Source organism: Trichechus manatus, unplaced genomic scaffold, assembly GCF_000243295.1.
Source record: "Trichechus manatus latirostris isolate Lorelei unplaced genomic scaffold, TriManLat1.0 scaffold00003, whole genome shotgun sequence".
Lineage (NCBI taxonomy): Eukaryota > Metazoa > Chordata > Mammalia > Sirenia > Trichechidae > Trichechus > Trichechus manatus.
Window position 1 is genome coordinate 7,180,611 of NW_004443939.1, and position 16,406 is coordinate 7,197,016.

Sequence of the window (16,406 nt, forward strand, 5' to 3'; positions counted from 1 at the left end):
CTACAGATGGCAAATAGTAGGTCCCAACTGTCATTGTTCGCGAAAAAGGTTATGGTTCAAAGTCAAAGATTCAGAGATACTACGATAATCAATCATAGGAACTTGTCTCAGAGTGCCCAGCCAGGCAAAAGTTAGGCAGAGGAGTAAGATTTACTCAGAATCCCTTAGGAGCAATTTTTTTTTTTTTTTTCGTGTGCTCTCGATTTTATTTAGAAAAGATTATTTAATTAGTTGAAATGTCTCTCTGAATTTAGTGTCAGGTATTTAAATAAATATGAAAAAAGAACAGTAAACAAGTTTTCTGTTTACCACTTTTATCAAGTATTGCTAGAATTTAGATATGTAGTTTAAAAATGAATGTAATAGAGAAAGTAACATTCTGAACATATTGATGTTAACAGAACACTTTTAAAGGAATCCCTTTTTACCATTTTCATGTGAAGATGATTTATAATGGTTAACTTCCTTTTTTTAGGAAGAAGAATAGAATTATGTTCTGATATTGATCCATAAAGAGGCTTTGCATTTTATTCATACTATAAAAGTGCCTTTAATGGAGACATTGTGGTAATTGAATCTATACTGTGTATCACTATCAAAGTATCTTTTTAATTATTTTATGTTGTATAATTCAGTAACTAAATTTAAGTCATGGGGAAGGGGATGACTGTATTATATCTTTTAAGTATAATGTATAGCTTTTAATACTCTTAAAGTAGATGGCAGTTAAGGACATCCTTTAGTTAAATGCGGGAGAGAGTGTGTTAGAAAGAGAGAAAGAGAAAGAGAGAGAGAGAGCAAAGGGGAAAGAGAAGGATTCCATTACATTCAGCACAGTATGAAACGAAGTCAAAGGAGTTTTGTTAATTAAATTCAATTGCCATCCATTAGACTAGTGGAATGAGATAACTGCCTGGCGCTGACGCAGCACAGGTATGCAGTTTGGCTAAATGGCCATTTCTGAACCATAGCACACATTTCTCTGCTTGCTCACTTTTTTTTTTTTTTTAAAGTGAGAGTTTTTATTCTGAAAAAGTCAAAGAGTAACCTGAAGGGTGAAGATACCATTTTTATGCAGTCTATTGAAAAGTGATTAGTTGGCTTGGAAGTGTTTAGTTCTTCACAAGGAGACTATTTGGGAGAAAATGATTTTTGAAAAAATACACAATAACCACAGGCAAATATATTTAAAAAATGTGTACATACATATACACACATCTATTAATATAGACAAGTATACACTTTATAAAATTCAAGCGTCTTTTAAAGCTCTTTGAGTCGCAATTATTCTTTTGATTATTTTTAAGTACCCTAGGAGTTACGACTACAATCTGGATGTATAATTAGGGGAAGTTATAATAATTCTTAAGCTTATAAAAACGAGATTTAGGTACTGGGTAAGTGTATCTACATTTTGGCATAACTCACTACTTTTAGAGGCTTTATATGTCAGACTGATAAGTTTCTTGCCACAGTGAAATGACAAGAATACCACTCAGACATTGGCTGAGGCATGATTTTGACAGCCAGCAAGTTTGCAGTGTTGCTGAGTGCACAGATTTCCACTTCCTGCCAAGATTAAAATTGGCAAAAACCAAAAAGGATATTAGGGATTGTCACTTTAAGAAGAAATAACATGTTAATGTTCGGCATTTGCTTAAGAAATATACGAGTGATCTCTTGAACTGTAGTCTGTTGAAATCTATAAGTTTGCAATCAATAGAAGAGCTTGATGAATATGAGCATAAAAAAAGAAGACATTCTCAGACGTTTGTGAAAATAAGGCTCGCTTTGGTTTCATTTACAGAGCATTATTACTTCCCTTCTATATAAGAAGAATTCTTCACAAAAGCCGTTAGTTTCCCAACAGCCCCTGAAGAACAAAGGCCTACTTTAAGTTTCTGGATCTGAAGACACACTTGCTCTACTTCCTGAAATTTCTCATTTTTTCCCCTGTGTGAGCAGATAGTTTTTCCTTTATAAGTTGCCAAATCTTCCCTATAACAACTGTCATTTATTGAGGACCTACTATGTGTGGGTTCTGTACTAGGCACTCAAATCTTCAGTGTTTTTACTTAAGAGTTTTTGTTTAAATTTGAGCTTAAAAAAATGAAGAAAAAATATATCCCCTGTTGTAAAAGAGTCAGACTCTGAAATCTGCTTATACTTTGCTATTTACAGTAAGTACTTTTCAAACAGCTGTAGATGTTCAAATGAAAGTAGTGATGTGGAGTGGGAAATGTGGGAACATTCATTTGTGAAGACTTTGCATTTCTCCAGCTTTATAGCCAACAGAAAAGGAGATTGTTGTGCATTCTATTAAATACTGCCAGTATGATTAATTTAAAGGGTTACATTTTATTGAACCCTGGTGTAGATGTTCTTTGTCAACCCACATTCACAGCTAGTTAGAGTGTGTGTAGCATTTATCAAAACTTTCTGGAGCCCCTCTCACCTCATTAGCATCTGAATCTCTATTCAGCAGTTAATGTCCGTTACTGCTAGAGTGCTCAATTCTTGTTTTCAATAAGCCAGTTGTAAAATGTCAGACTGTCACTTACAATATAAAAAACCAAAAATGATGGTATTTGTAAAAATGTTATCACCTCATAAAAACAAATTGTAAAGACATGAAAGTGATCTTGCTATGCTGGGCTTTCAGAAGTGAGTTAGTACAGCTACTTTAAATACTAGTTGTGTCGATTCCCACACTTTTCTACCAATGGAGAGGTTTACACAAGCATAATTTAAGTTACAATTACACTAATTAACATCTCATTTGCATAAATTGTTGAAGTCAAAACAACAAAGAATAGTCTAAGAAGCTTAATCCTATTTGTTCAAAATAGAAAGATTTTTTTTTTTTTTAAACCATGGTCTGAAAATTGGCAGTATAGTATATTGCGCAGTGCCACTTAAGACACAAATGCTTTCTATTTGTCTAAGAACATATTGCTCTATTTTTAGAACCCTACATTTTTAGTATGATTTTGAAATTAAAAAGAATGCGCTACAATCTGGCACCTGAATCAGTGATAACAGGAGATTAAAATCAAGGTGCAGTATCATTTGTATGTAGTAGTGCAGAGAAACCTGACTTCATAGAGGTGATGAAGAAAGTGTGTGTGTGTGTGTGTGTGTGTGTGTGTGTGTGTGTGTAGCACTTCAATAAGTTCCCCTATATTTTTTCAATGATCAGTTAAAGTTTTTAAGAATTGTATGGTCTCTTTCCACTCACTTAGATGTTTTCAGTGTCTTGCGTTTGCCTTTTTTCTTTGTAGATTAAGGCTATATTAAAGGTAGCTTTCACAAAGATTTTATGCATGTTTGATATCTCACGTGTTTTGTCAGATAACTTCCTTTTTAATGGCCACCCAAACCCAGTTAGCTTCCAAGGAGGTGATTTAATAGACTCAAACTATCTTCTTCTCTAAGACCCATTTAAGATTAGGGACATGTTTTCATACAGTGGATTAATGACATTTTCATACTAACCTACAAAACTCTGCTGCACTGTCCTTCGTAGGTCTAACATTCATTTGTTTTATTTGCAATCACTTTTACCATTGGGCTTATATTTAATTACATTGTGCATATATGGAAATAAAACATCACCTACAGAAATTAGGATTCTTTTTATTGTTAATTTTTATAGTAATTTTGGACTGGGAATTTAAAAAAGCCCTCTTAATTAGTAAAAGATTTCCTGTGTTTTATTAGCCCTTAAAATGTGACAAGATCAAGAACAAGATTAGAATGAAAATTTTACTTAAAACTACATGTCTTTTGAGAGCATTTTGTTTGTTTATAGTGTATTGCCTACCTTAATTTAATTTTTATAGTCTTACATTAAATCAGTTCTTTAATTTGATCTCATAATGTAAGACTTATAAATTACTGTCTTTGACATAATTAATTTACAGATATGTATTGACCGCCAGCTGTATGGGAGTTGTTGTGTTAGGTTTGCTGGAAGAAACAATCTTGCTTTCAGGAAACATATGTTCTTTCATGGGGACATGTAAATACCAAATAAGAACACATTTTGTAGAAATTCAGAAGAGAGTTGGTGATGGATTGGGACAGTCTAGAAGGCTTCCTGGATAAATCTGAATTTGAATTGTGGATTGAAGGGTGATTTGGGAATTAGATGGTGAGGAGCGGTGGTGTGGATCAGTAGAAAGAAGACTAGAGAGCGAGGCGAGAGGCACGAGTGAAAGCATAGAAGCAGGAATATACAAGATTTGTTCCAGATCAGGTAAGTCAACAAACCTGATTAGAATGGGGTTCATGTGAGGAGGGCATTGAATGTCAGTTTAAAGGCTTAGGCAACAGGAAGTCAGGTAGGGTTGTTGAACAGGGTTATGACATTTTTCAAGCAGTGTTTTGGCAAGATAAATCCTCAAGTGCAGGGAGTCTTGAAAAAGAGAATAGAGTTAGGGACAGCAGAATAGTAGCTATGTAGTTGTCTTGACACAAAATGATAAATCATGTTGGTATTTGTTTCCTACTCCCTGAGTAATATGATAAACTAAATACATGAAACAGCAAGGGCACATTTGAGAAAAATGTTTTCTGATTCTCAATGGTATTTAAATAAAACCTAAAAAAACACTGTGTAACATAAGGCATTTCCTTCTTTTTTAAAAAAAAATAGTGATTAATATTGCATATATTTAGAAGGGTGTGTATGGAAAAAATGAACATTATTTCCTTTCTTCTTTCTGAGAAAAAGTGAATTCCATATTATTTTCCCCCTTCCTTTTAAAAAAGTTGATTTTCAGAGAGCACATTTCTGTTTCTTTTGAGTATGGCCAAATTGTTTAGTTGTCAATATTTGATCATTTTTGGAAGCTGAGGTCAGGTCAGAGTTACTTGTGAGAAAGTCCTGGACTTTTCTTCTTATCTTTTAAAGGCTTATCTTTGATAAGGTTGGACATGGTGTGCATGGTGACTTTTATCACTTTTCTTGTCACTTTTCTATATTTACCTTGTTCATAGTATGTAATCTGAGGGCCTTCAGGAGATCAGAAAAAATTTGGTCTCAAACATCACCTTTTGCATATTTGACTATAACTAGGAAAAAAATGGGTGTTGTATTCGGACAGAGAACTGGAATGCATTGCCGTAGGTAAAAGAAAAATAAAAATCCCAGTTGCTGTGGAGTGCATTCCGACTCATGGCCACGCCATGTGTGTCAGAGTAGAACTGTGCTCCGCAGGGTTTTTGGTGGTTGATTTTTCAGAAGTAGATTTCCTGGCCTTTTTCCTGAGGTGCCTCTGGGTAGAGTTGAACCTCCAACATATGGGTTAGAAGCCAAGCAGGAACACCTAGACGTATTTATTTAAACATTCAGCAAATGTATACTAACCACTTAATGGAAATAAACTGGTACAAGATTATAGAAGAATGATAAAGAAGAATGAGAAGCTGCCCTTTCCTTCCATAGACTGGTAGAAGAAGAGGTAAAACATGGTGAGTTCTATGTTATATGTAGAATACAAAGGACCCACATGCCCAGGAGGGGATGGTATTGATTCTGAGTGGGGGAAATGAGAAAGACTTCTGTGAAGGAGACACATTAGAGCAGGGCCTTGAGAGTTGGCAAGGGAGGTGAAGGGATGGAGCATGGAGATGGGAATGTATAAAATGTGTTCTGGAAATAGCATATGGTTGAGGTAGAACACGGTGTGTAGTATATGTAATGATGTTTGTCCTCATTCATTCAGGAAGCACCCATTGTTTAACTTGTGCCAACCACTGAGCTAGGCTACTCATGAGAAACTCACCAGCTTCTTCATGGACAAAGTTGTAAGAGTTTGTCCAACTGGACAAAGTTGGAAGACCATGTACAATTGCCCCTCACCCCAAAGAAGGAAAAGGTCTACATATGGTATCTTTGTCATATTATTCCTTGGCATAGATAAAGAGTTTGGCTCAAGGGTAGGTTTTAACATTTACATTCCCTTAACTATTTTAAAGTGTGACACTTTGGAACCTCTAAAAAGGTGGTAAAGACCACAGTTCTCCCCACTCTTTCTGTTCCTTCACCATGCAGCCAGATTCTGCCTTATTTCCAAGGTGATCTGAGGAGTTACTCCCATCTTCTACCTTTTCCTCTGCTAGTTGTCCTCTACTAGTCTCCTTTCTACTTCCTGAGCAGAGTGAGTCTTATGTGGACGTCTTCTCATTCTAGAGCTGCTTGGTTATAACAGGGTTCAGTGGTGGAAAAGCAAGTACTGAATTTGAGACCTCAGGATAGTGTTGGAGAAGGAGAATCCTTCAGTTACCAGTAGAATCGCCTTATGGATTTGAGGAACCCCTGCGTGCAGCGAAACTGAAACCATGAGCTAATTAACAAAATAACTTCACAGTACCTATCTATCACTGCTAGGGTTGCTATAAATAATTGCACAGTTAAGGACTTTCAGTAGCTGTAAGTACACAGAAAGCATGGATATTAGAAAGTTTAGTTGACATTAATGAAGAAACAGTTGGCTCTGGAACTTTGCCTAACGGGAATGAGGTTTTGTGAATTTGATAAAAACTGTCGGTTGTTAAGCCATCTTCTGGTAGGTGAAAAGTGGTTTTTTGATGCAGTTCTGCCTGGCATGTATCTTCTGTATGGTCTATTATCTTGAGGGAGTGACATTCGTTAATTTGGTATCTGTGTGCATCCCACCCAAATAAAGAATGTTTCATCTGCAAAGTGAATTGCCATCTAGTCATCAGACTCTGGAAATAAATTATCAGTGATGACTGCAGTGGGTGAGGCTGTTTGTTTATCACATCACTGGAGAACAGAGTAAAGTGAGTTTCATATTTTCCTGAGTCTTGAATTCTCATTTTAGACATCTGTTTGGAAGCTTTCAAACCATGGAATATTCTAAATGAGCATTTTGTTAAATGGATGAAGGAAGACTTAGTTTTCCATTGTTAGGTGAAACCTAATTAAAAATTAATGACCTTGTGTTGGCTTGTAAATTCCTTATTTCCTGCATGTGTGAATGTATTTTGTTAGAACATTCCATTTTAAAACATGCTTATTTTTTTATGACAAATATTCTAAAATACTGCTTGCTTTCTGAATTACAGAAGGGTGTCAAAGGGTAGACTCTTGTTGGGGGTGGAGGGAGCTGGAAGGTAGTAGAGCCATGTAGCTTTATGAATGGTATTTTCTGTGAATACAGCAGAATTAGTTTGATGTTCTATTTCACCCTCTTCAGCATGATTGCTCCCGTCATGACAGTTAACAGAGGTACTCCTATTTGTGTTACATGAGGAGTTCTTTATAACTTAATATATGAAAGCTTTTTCTCTTCTGATTCTCTAGTGGACTTCTGGTGAAATTACTTGGGTAGCTTCCATTAATGTTAATGGAGGTTATGGATATAAATCCCTGCATAGTGATGGAAGAATGAGCCCTAGAGAGAAGCGTGTTTGTGATGAATGACTAGGTTAGTGATACAGGATTCACTTGGTCTCCCTAATACCATTTTTTTTTTCCTCCTAAAACTTTAAAGTCTTATATTTAGGAACTAGTCTCTCTCTACCCTAGTTCTTTGTTGTCAAGTCTACAGTAATGTTAAGAATGGGAGAAAAAAAAAGGATTCATGGGTAAAATCTGTTGCCAACGAGTCAATTCTAACTCATAGCGACCCTATAGGACAGAGTAGAGCTGCCCCACAGGATTTCCAAGGAACAGCTGGTGTATTCGAACTGCTGACCTTTGGTTAGCAGCCGAGCTCTTAACCACTGCACCACCAGGACTCCGGATACATGGGTGAGTATAGTTTTTATGTTAATGTAATTATATATAGTAAAACCTGCAAAATCCAGAAGGTGGAAATCTGTCAGAGAAGGAAAACTCAAATATTTGAGAGCGATAGAAAAGTAGTGATTGCATCCTGTCAAAGGCAGAAAACTTGCGAGACCTGCAGAAACAAGGCAGTCCTGTTGACTTCTGGCTGTCACAGGTTTTACTGTAGCACATATACAATTTTGTGTTTTCCTTTTACTTAATATTATTTGGTAAAGTAATTTTAATGTTTTAATAGGTCAGTGTATTCTTCACTAAAATGGTTGCTTAATAATGCATCGTCTGACAGTGCAATTTATCATTTAGATATTAAAGCTCTCAAATATTTTTACTGAATACCTACTGTGTGCAGAGACACTAAGCTTAGTGTTGGGGAATCATGGAAGCATATGACATGGTATCTATGCTCAAATTACTTATAATCTTGTGATGAAAGTAGACAGCAGTCCGTAAGGTACCTTCTGGTGCCGCAAACTATGAAACTGCTCCTCTTTGAAGAAAGCGAAGGAAATTCAGTAATAATCACTTTCGGGAATCTGATTTGAGGAAATTTTCCGCCACTGTTATTTTAGATAGTTTATTTACTCAGTCAGTTATTATTGGCTGCCCACTATGTACTAGACACTATATACTGTCCTTTGTAGTAGGACACACCCAGGAAGTTGCTTCTTGTTGTTGTGTGCCGTGGAATTGATTTCAACTCATAGTGACCCCCTATGACAGAGTAGAACTGCCACATAGGGTTTCCTAGGCTGTAATCTTTATGGGAACAGATCGCCAGGTCTTTTCTCCTGTGGAGCTGCTGGGTGGGTTCAAACCACTGACCTTTTGATTAGCAGCCGAGTGCTTAGCCACTGAGCCACCAGGACTCTTTAGTATGTTGCTAGATCCTGGGAATGCAACATTGAGCAAGGCAGATAAGGCCCTGCATTCATGGAGCTTACAGTCTGGGGATGGGAGGGGAGAAACAGACAAATAAGAAGTGAAAGATGTACTAAATGTGATAACTCTCTAAAGGAAATAGACAAGGTGATAGAGAGTAACTAAGGGGACCTACTTTAGATGAAGAATGAGGCCATGAGCATCCAGGTAGAGAGAAAACCAAGTGCAAAGACCTTGAGGTGGAAAAAACTTATAGTTTGTGTGTGTGTGTGTGTCTGTGTGTGTCTGTGTGTGTGTGTCTGTGTCTGTGTCTGTGTGTGTGTCTGTGTGTGTGTCTGTGTGTGTGTTTGCTTGCTGCCTGTCTTGTCTCCCAGGACTAGAGGAAGGCCACTGTGGCTGAACAGCAGTGCCTTACGGGAGTGTGGCCTAAAGAGAGATCAAGTAAGTTCTTCCAGGGAGGAAAAGCAGCTTGCCACAAGGCCACACAGCTAGTCAGTTGTGGTGAAGGGATTTGAACGCAGGTCCATCTAACTTCAGAGTCATTATGCTGTTGTACTCCCATAAGATGTAAAGCACCAGATGGTAAATGCCAAAAAGTATTAGAGGAAATAATTGCTACAGGCATACAGAGGAAAGGAACATCACTTTGATCTAGAAGAAATTTCAGTATTGTTTGAAAAGACGTACAGAGCATGAAAGATACTGTGTCTTTTCCTCCTGGAGTACAAGCAGGACATTATTCAGTTTAATTTTCAAATAAAGTATTATGATCTCCAGTTGAAAGAAATAATGTATGCAAACCCTTTTTATTAGGTAACCTTTTCCCATGAAATCTTACATATGTGTGTGCATAATTTGGCAATTTCAGCTTTTATTTAGGTGTTTTTTCCCCCAGTGACACTTACAAAATCTTGCTTACCCAATTCCCAAAGTCCACACCACTAGTAAACTCTGTAGTCTGTTCCTGTGCCAAGGGTTCTTCCTTTGTTAGCAGGTCCACATAAGTAATGACTTTATCATATGAGGTAATTCAGTTACTCAGCAAAACAAATGATACACACTTTTAGAAATAGCGCTAGAAAGTAAACTTGAACCTAAAAGTGTTTAGTGAGAGGAAATTTCTGTTTGTCTTTAATTAAGAGAAACTGTATGGAAATGTAAGCTAAGGCTGCATTAATCAGAGCAGTTGGCATTGCGCTGTGTTCTTCATTCTTATTTGGCATAGATCGCATGGGCGCTCATTAAATAATTTGTATGGCTGAAATAACTCTTGTGATATTTCTTGCTAAATTTCTTGCGTCTACTCAGTCCAAAGAAACTCTAAAAAGTTTAAAAAAAATTCCATCTTTAGATTTCAAGGTTTGAGCTATTTATCATGACTGAAAATCTTTCTTGTAGAAATGTATATTCATTAAAATGCTTGCTTGCCTCATTGTTGGGGAAGAAATTTATATTATAAGAGTATGTACATTGTCAAAGAAAAATTAGTAGTCATGTAACAGGTCTATACCTGGTGAATAGATGTTTGTGTTTACTGTTCTTGAATTTTAACAGCTTTGCCTCTGCTTATCTGTGAACTTGCCAACTAACTTTGATATTGTTTGCAAAATAAGCTTCCGAAGGAAAACATCTGTACATTCAGACGGTTGTTATAGTTCATCCCCTACACATAGACTGTACTCACATCTCAGAGGGAACCTGATCTATGTGGATCACATATTTGGATCCTCAAGGCAGAGGAAAAGGGATTTTTCCTTCTACTTTAAGATTATGGTTCGTATAGGCCAAACCAGATTTCTTTGGTCTAAATCATGTAGTATGTACTTTGCCATAAGTTTGGTTTGGGCTCTGTAATAGTTGTAATTATGTGAGATGTCAGGATTGAATTAACTTAATTGTAGAGTTTTACATCGTGTCTGTACCAACATTCTAATAAAATAATATGAAATTCAATAAGTATTGCCAAGTGGGACAGTGCTCCACTCACATAAGCTTACTAAACTTGATGTATTCTTATGGCGCCAATCCAGAATGTGGAAGAAACACATTTATCTAGGTGATTAGTATTCTTTCTGTCTGCCAGATTTAAGGATTGTTTGGAAATATTGTTAGAATCAAAATCAAAGTTTGTTGCTATACAGGGTTGGGCATTCCAGGCAGTCTGTTAGTTTTTAATGGTGTTATTTTCATGTCCACTTATTTCATGCCTCCCATGTCAGTGACAATTTTCAGTAACCTGGAGCTGGGTTATAAGCTTGTAAGAGAAGCCTTTGGGAAAGCAATAAGGTAATTTCTGGTCCCATCTCAAAGGACATTATTGAAAACGTCTTTAAAGTGGATCGAGATAACATATACTAGGCCCTCTGTCGTTTGGGTTTTTGACATTATTACCAAATTGCAGTTAAGTCCGTTTCAACCTGAAAAGTGGCTGTTACACAAACTGCTTTTTAAACACTTTAGCTGGTCCCACATTTAAGAAAAATGAAAACTTTGCAAAGTAGTCAAAGAAAGTGCTAGGGCATTAAATGCTTTTAAGTTTGCAACTTCCCGGATCAGATTTAAAATTTGAACATGGCCATGCTTTGCACTTCATGATATCTAATTAGTGCCTTGTAATATATTTTTATTAATAGTATCAATTAGCCACAATACCAGGGACAGTTTTAAAAATCTTGAATAAACTTACAGTAAATATATTAACAAATTATAAGGGTTTAAATTGACCCCCAGGACATTAGGAAATCAAATTTAAAGCATTGCATTGTCTGTTACTCAATGGAGTGGACTGAGGACAGTGTGTGACTTGTGTACTGCAAATGATGCAATAGCTAAATATTCTAGTGTGAGTTAAGGTTGATTAAGTGATCGTCTTTAACTCTGCTTTTCCCAGCACTTTTTGAACTCTTGTCATAGGTGACACTCTATACTGTGTTTTATTGCTCTTTAAAAAAAAAAATCCTCTTTTGGGCAAGAAAACATATAAATTATCTTTGGATTCTGGATAGAATTCAGCAACGTTATGCTCAGAACGTAGTAGTATACGATATTTTCACAAACTGATCCCCCTCAAGAAAAAAATTCTGGAGAGTAAAATATATAAACAAATCAAAAATTAATCAGCAGAGTTATAGATTTTTAAAAAGATTTCTTACATTTTTTTTCCCTGAAAGTAATTTCCAGTGAAAATGAAGACATTTTTCTGCTCATCTGGAATCAGTTTTTACCTCATTAGCAGGAAATGGTGACTATACACTCAGCACAAGTAGAGTTCGCGTTATGAGACAAAGAATTTGCACACCAGACATAGATGTGTACAATAGAAGAACCTTTCTGCTGTCCTTAAATAGCATGGTGAATGAAATTATAGCAGTAGATAACCATCATTCAGGTACCTTTCAATGGTGTGATTGTTTTTCATAAATCCAAAGAAAAGAGACTTTTTAAACTGTTGGGAAACGTTTTAGTGTAGCTTCTAATATTTTGGTAAAATGAGATGTTTACTAGCTGGACCTTGGTGATGACAGCATGAGGAACTGGGGTGGAGCTTTTCTCTCCATTTTCTTTTGATCCTAAAGTTACATAACTGTGCATTCTGCCCAACTTATGTTTCTGCAGTGGGAAGATGTGTAGGTGGAAAGACATTCTAAAGGGAGGCTGGAGCTACCTTCCCTAACAAGGAAAAATTCAAGTGAACAAATAAATAAAAATAGACTGAAAGAATCACAGAATGTGATAGCTGTACGGGACTTTGGGTTTCACTTAACCACATTTTAGCTTCAGGGGCCTGGATAAAATGTATATGCTGTGATTGTGAAGGAGATTTTCCCATTTTTAAAAGTTAAATTTATTAATGTGTCCTCATGTTTACCCATGATATATTTGTGGCTATTTTTGTTTTGTTTTGTTTTACGTTGCTGGTAGAAACATTCTGTATTATAGCTTCTTTTTATTCTTCTGGATGCTTGTGTATGCCTGTTAGTCTACTCCTATGCCCACATGTGCAAACATACAAGAGAAAATGGCAATCCAGCATTATAAAACCGAGAAAGAGTTATGGTGCAGTAAGACTGAATTAATTGTGCTTTTGGCAGTCAAATATGCCATAAAGGTCATATTTTAAAGTTTTAGACTAACTCGCATGTATCCCAGCGTTTGTACAGGGTTGCCGAGTGTCTCATTAGACATACAATCTGCCTGCTATTCTGTCCTGACATATAAAATGGACGTCTTTGAACTGGCGTCTAGAAAGTCTTGGTAGCGCTACAGATTTTATCGCTCATTCCAAACATAGGAATTGCAAAATACCTTTCTTTAAATATTTTCTCTTCATGGTGCAATGAGGAGGGCCAAATTCCAGCCTTAAAAGTTTGAACCTGACTGGTTGGTAGAAATGGCAGAGTCATAGAACTTTCAGTCAAGAAACCAATGCCTGCACTGTGTCTGAGATTAGACTGTGCATTTGTGACTGTTCCAGATGGACTCCTCTTCTCTACTTAGCACACACAGCCTTGTAGCCAGGAGGAAGTGGAGAATTCCACCTTCGGTTTCTTTACTAGAGATATTCCTCATGGGACTCTTAGACCCTAATCAGAATTCTTCTGTTGATGATAATCTAATTAAATTATACTGTATCATCAGAATCCCTTTATGGAATTATCTTTGCATTTTGCACAGTTCTTCCATCCTGCTTCTAGATGTGTGTGTGTGTTTTCCTTTCCTTAAATCATTTTCCTAATGGAGAAGACATATAAATTTTCAGGACAGAATCCATAGTCATGGCAGGAAACCTACTCAGTGGGGTTGGTTTTGATACACAGTCTACCCTGTTGTCAACTGCTTTGTAGGCAGCTTCTTGTAACAATGCAGAGAACAAAAAAAGACCTCTGCTGTGATTTCTTTGATTTGCATTTTTTATATAGAAATGCAGGGCGTTTTTTTTTTTTTTTTTTTGGTTTGTTTTAATTTATTTGAAATGATTAAAGACATTTTTTCAGAGTACTCAAATATAGGTGAAAGAATTTTAAGTTTGCTCATTTTGGCATCGTTTTAAAACAAAAGCGTGACTGTTGGATCTGGGCAATGTGATGGGTGAATGAGTGTTTCACTGAAATGACATAAGTCTATGATTTGGAAGGTAACGATGCCTTAGAACAAGAATAAATCTGGAGCAATGGAAAGGCTCCATATTCTAGATGAATGAATGCTTCCTCTTATGACTCTGAAAAATAAAATAAAATCTTTATTTATATGAATTCATGGGGTGGGGGAAGCTACATGGACTTGGTTTACAGTATATCTCAGAACAGGAATATTAGCCCTAACCTCTTTCCTCACATTGCATATGATATTTAATCCATCATCTTTGTTTAAAAAAACAATACACAGGCTGTTGCTGGGATTGGTATAAAGCTGATGGTCCATCTGGAGAGCAGGAATATAGATCAGGAAAATAAGAGAATTGAAATTGGGTGCAAGGGCAGATTTACATGTGTAAAACATTTTTGTTTTACCAGCTTTTTATCAGATTATTTACTACTAGGCAAATAGATTCCTTTTTCTTTACTCTGTGTGCCCCATTGGAGGAAGAGTTGCTTCAGTATTGAAGAACAATTGGGTTTTGAAAGACAATAAAATAATAAGCCATTTCAATCATCTGTTTTTTGTGTAGGGGTGTCAGTGTGGAAGAGTAGAGAGAGTAATGCAGGAGGTTTAGAAGACCTGAGTCTTGTTCTAGCAGTCTGATCATGGGCCAGTCATTTAGTGTCTTGACCTTCAGTGTCCTTTGATCCAAGTCAATTAAGCAACCATTTGTTAAGGCTTCTGTGAGAAATTTCTGTGGGCCAACCATTATGGTAGGCTTTGTGGATCCGTAGATGAATAAGACTCGGTTCTAATCTCAAGAGGCTCAAGGTCTTGCAATGGAGACAGACACAAAATTAAACAATGTATTGAGTGTTGTATAGGTGATATGGGCTGACAAAGGCAGGAAGGCTTCATTCTGCCTAGAGTAGACAGGAAAGTTTGTATTATGAATCCTTCATAAGGATTTTATATCTTGACAGGTCAAGGAGCAGGCATTCCAGGTATCTGAACAGTGAGAGGTTCAGAACAAATTATCAACAAAGCTTTTTCTAGTTTCAAATTTCTCGTTTTATCAATGTAAAATTCTTTGAATATCTTCCCACTGTTGTTATTCATTGAAAAGTGTTTTTTGTCATGGTTCAAAGAAAATAATAATGAAAGAAACAATGGTTGCCTTTATTAATAAAGCTGAAGTTGGGGGGAAGGAGGCTGCCCAGCTTTTTTCCGTTTAAATTGTTGCCCGGATTGAAAAATCAGCCTGCATGTCGGGTGGTAGGCACTTTGTGTGGAAGCCTTCCTTCGTAGTTTCAAGCAGTGGTGGTGGATGGAACCACTGTAACCTGGCCTCCCTCCATAAGAGAAGGGAATCCAGGTGGCCATGTTCAAAGGTGTCTGTGTGCTGCAAGTCTTCTGAAATGACAGGAGAGCCCGGCAGCTTCCAAAGCAGCTGTGACGCTGGATTGCGCCCACATCTCGGCTTCTCAACGATAGAGGAGAGAATCTGTGCTGCCTTAGGAGGTGCGGAGCCTAGGACTCTTCTCCCTTTTTTAATTTTCCATTTTATTTTTAAAAATTTTAGTGGTAGGGTCTGATCTCTGCATGAGGTGTCTTTACAAAAAGAGAGATTCGCTCTTTTTAAACTATTCTAACTAAAGATCTTGTGTAGACTCATTGGTTAGAAATAAAACTAGAATACCTCCTTTTTTGTTGTTGTTTATGAACGACCAATAATTTATTCACATGTGTCATTCGAGCTGGCGTTTTTTTTTCTTTCCCCTCCTAAGATGACAGTTGCTTCCGCTGTTATATTCCAAAGCAAAGTCAGAAAAGCCCTTTCTTTTGTCCCGATTGGTAGTTATATTTTGCCCTCTTGCCTTTTTCATGTTGACCTTATGGTATTTCCTAACCCTCAGACTGTTTTGAAAGGCTTTGATTAAAATGTGCTGATAAAAGAATTTGATAACCAAGTTAGGAACAACGGGGCTATCTGGAGAAGACCAAATGATTTGGCAGCCTAACAAATTCTATTCAGAGCACACAAAGAGATCCTGGAACATTTTATAGGGACTCGTGTTTGGGGAATGGCATGAACTCAGGTTACCTGCAGAAGATGGTGTCATATGGAAACATTTAAGAGCTTATGGAAAATTCTTTGAAATAAAGTGGAATGAGCTAGCAACCATATACCTAAGAAGAAAAATAAGAGCATTCATTCTGATTTTAGGTGGCTGCTCATAGAAGGGAGATGTTAGTTTCTACTTCCTACACATAATGTAGAAGAGATACCACTGAAGAATAGTTTCGCTAATCAAACCCTAGACTTATAAGGACATTAGATGTCATCTTGTCTAACTGCCTTCCTCTGTAAACTTCCTGTGTGATATCCCCAGTAGCCTCTGCTTCAGCACTTCAAGAAAAAAGTGAGGGCATGAGGGGGAGTGGAGATGCAGGTTGGCAGGAACTCATCTTGAGTTTATCGCTTTATCTCCATCTCATTTGACTTACGAGTGTAGGTTTTATAACCTCCATTTTACAGATGAGGACACTAAGTTATATAAGCATAATGTAACTTGCCCCAGCTCATGTGTCTCGCTTGAGGCAAAACTGAAATCAGAACCTAGTT

The 16,406-nt window shown here is 36.8% G+C and overlaps 1 protein-coding gene and 1 long non-coding RNA gene across 4 annotated transcripts in view; both read left to right on the forward strand.

Moving 5' to 3' along the window:
* The window catches only part of NFIA (nuclear factor I A), a 406,515-nt gene that overhangs the window by 26,173 nt on the left and 363,936 nt on the right, over positions 1-16,406 (forward strand). The gene's annotated exons all lie outside the window — the stretch shown is intronic.
* LOC111820430 (uncharacterized) overlaps positions 1-16,406 on the forward strand; it is a 30,819-nt gene that overhangs the window by 10,776 nt on the left and 3,637 nt on the right. The gene's annotated exons all lie outside the window — the stretch shown is intronic.